The 3,146-nt window shown below is 39.0% G+C and overlaps 1 pseudogene; it reads left to right on the top strand.

Annotated features, from left to right (window-relative positions):
* The first annotated feature begins 609 nt into the window (after positions 1-609).
* Positions 610-682, top strand: LOC111744837 (annotated as a pseudogene).
* Positions 683-3,146: the final 2,464 nt, after the last annotated feature.

Genomic DNA, 3,146 nt, shown 5'->3' with positions numbered 1-3,146 from the left:
GTTAGTACAGCATTTTACCATGGAAACAGGGTTTTATCACTATGAAAGAGCTGTAGTGTTCTCATTTTTTTTAGATCAGGAAGTTAGATGAGGACTAAAACACTTTAGAGCAATTATTTCATTGGGCTAGAATACAGACTCAAACTCACAGTACTCTTAGGATGGGACTTGCAAAACCATAACATCTCAGTTTATGGATGGGGACCCTCACTAAGACATGGTGAGTTGAAGCAACAATGTCACACACAGCTAGTAGCAGAAAAACAAGTTCCCTGACTTTTACTACGTTGTGTTTCTTACCAAATCAAGATGCCTTGAAAGATCACGGAAACCCTTCTAAAACTTCTCTAAAGCATAATTTTAGGGTTTCCCTGTCTCATTCACTGCTACATCCCTAGTACTTGTAATAGAGCTGTGCACATACCAAGCACTCAATATGTATTACTGAATGAATAAACTTAAATCATGCTATACTATAGAAATTAACCTTTGATTACATGTTCCCTATGTTGTCTTCCACATTCTATCTTCTCAACAAGACTGAGTAATCTGTGAGCAGACACCACAAAGTGATGAAAAGACGTTATGTATCACAAAGAGCCTAGGACTGTGCTCATTTCGGCAGCATATATACTAAATTTGGAACGAGACAGAGAAGATGAGCCTGGCCCCTGTGCAAAGGGCCTAGGGTGGAGTCTATAACTGACTTGCTGTGTGCTTTTAGATTCATTTACCTCTTTGGATGTTGACTCATTTATAGAATGAGAATCAACATCACCACCACCACCACCACTGCCTACCTATCCTACAGGGTTTTGATTATGCAAATCTACCCAAAGCACTTTGTATACAACCCTAAGGCACTTCAAACGCCAAGGACTTGATTATTATCATAATTCTTTAGAGCCCATTAGGCCTTTCACTCCATTAATCCTACCATCTTTTCTCTCTCACCTTCTACCCCTGTCCTCACTTCCCTTCCTACCTGATTTCATTTCTGTGATCTTTCATTATAATCATTCCCTTGGTTTTTTTCCAATCCCCTTATTTATTTGGGAAAACCACAACCTCTGGATAAGACTAAGGCTCTGCCTGAACCACTCAGCTATACAGCTATGCTGACCGGTCTCACTTTAAATTCAAATGGGCCCTCACGCTGCCTAACAATTCTACTCCCAGAATGTAAACTCCACCAGGGCAAAGACTGGTTCTTTTTATCCCATGCTGCATCTTCAATGTTTAGAATTGTGCCTGGCATGTAGCTGATTATCAATAAATATGTTATTAATTAATCATTTTCTTACATGAATTCCTAACAGCATCTAGTAGGTCAGGGGGGCAGAATTGATGCCTAGTAAGCCTTAGACTGAAATGAAGATAAGAATATAGCCAGATGGTACAGAGCTGAGGAAAATAAGTATTATTTATTTATAGTCAACTAAAGTCTTCCCTGGGCCACTGCTTACAGAACTCTGTTTGTACATTGAAGTGTGTGAGTAAGGTGCATTTTAAAAAGGTACTGTTAATAGTTTAGCTTGAGTTCAGTTGAAGTACCCCCTTCAGTGCTAGTCTCTGTAGAAAGAACTGTCTTCAAATCACTGGTGTGCAGGTGCAAGCATAAACACACACACACACACACACACACACACACCCTCATAAACAAGAAAAAGGTGTTTGCTACAGATAACATCGGAGCCTGCCAGGTTCAGCTTCCAAGGAAATGGTGCAGGCTGATAAATGGCTGCCTATAAAATGCTGATAAATTTATGACAGAGCAGGCAAGGCTGTCTAGTCTAGTCCCAAATTCCCATCCCTCTTCTGCCACATCTCTCCAAATCTATGTCTTTTTTTTTTTTTTTTTGAAACCAAACAATTCAGAACCAAGCATCTTCAAAGACTCTAGCTCCAATGACAACTTCTCTGATCCCCTCCGGTGAAATAAACCTCTACTTCCTCTAAACTTTCATAACACTTTTTATGTAGCTTTCATGGCTTGTCATTTTTTACAACATGTTATATATATTTTTGTATTTGTTTCTTCCCAGGTAGACTATGAACAACACCTCTTCCTATTCCTGTTGACTCTCCATGATAGGATTTACTAAATGTTACTAAGCAAGGCTTTTTATCGCTGAACCTTTCTTATCTCTCTGGCCTCTTTATGTTCTCTTCCTCGCCCCTCCCCTCCCCTCCCCTGCCCTCTCCTCGCCTCTTCTCCTGTCCTTCCTTCCATCATCTATTCATCCATCCAGTAAATATTTATTTAGTGCTTACTATGCTACAGGCATTATTGTAGATGCTGAAGATACAACATGAATTCCTGGTCTTACAGAACTTACAAATTACTTATTATTATTACTTATTATTACTTACAGAAGCCTAACAAATTACTTATTATTCTCCAAATGTGCCACATAATTGCATGATTTCACATCTTTGCACAAGTTGCTGCTTTTTCCTAGAATGCCTTTTATCTCACTTTGTCTATCTGGAAAATTCCTGTGTCCTCTCAGTGCCAGCTTAATTATCATTTCTCCTGAAAGGCCTTAACTAACTTCCCCAGGTAGATCTGGTGCTCCTGGCTTCTGTTACCTTAACAACCTGTGCCTTCTTTGGTTATTTCTTCCCTTAACTTTGGCATTTCAATTGTTTATATGTCCTCCTCTGCTTTACGGTCTGAGCATCTTGAGGTGAGGGTCCTATGTGGCCAGCAGTTATCTGGCAGAGCACTTAGCCTTTATGGAAACTCAGTAAAGATCTGTGGACTTTTTTCACTTGATATATTAATTTATTCAAACTAATAAGTGCAATTAAAAAATATAAGCTTTCACTGTGGGGAAGGAGAAAAGAAGGACAGCGAGAGGATTACAGAAAAGAGAATAAGGAAGAGAGGCATGCCGCGGATTCTCCATGATGTGAGTTCTTTAGCATCTTGTTCTCTTCATTCTAGTAAGCGCAGTGACCATATAATAAATATTTATAAGGAACTCTGGGAACTCCGGCCAGAAAGTGTCTCATGATACAGAAACGAAAAAAACACTGCTGGATTACTGACACATATGCAAAAAGAATATGGGAACATGATTCCTGAATACATTATTAAGGAGAAAGCTTTTTCAAAACTGTTCTTATAACTATAGAAAATC

The sequence above is a fragment of the Pteropus vampyrus genome, unplaced genomic scaffold, assembly GCF_000151845.1.
Source record: "Pteropus vampyrus isolate Shadow unplaced genomic scaffold, Pvam_2.0 Scaffold141, whole genome shotgun sequence".
Taxonomy (NCBI): domain Eukaryota; kingdom Metazoa; phylum Chordata; class Mammalia; order Chiroptera; family Pteropodidae; genus Pteropus; species Pteropus vampyrus.
Note: the sequence above shows the minus strand (reverse complement) of the source record. Positions and strands in the feature narration are given on the sequence as shown.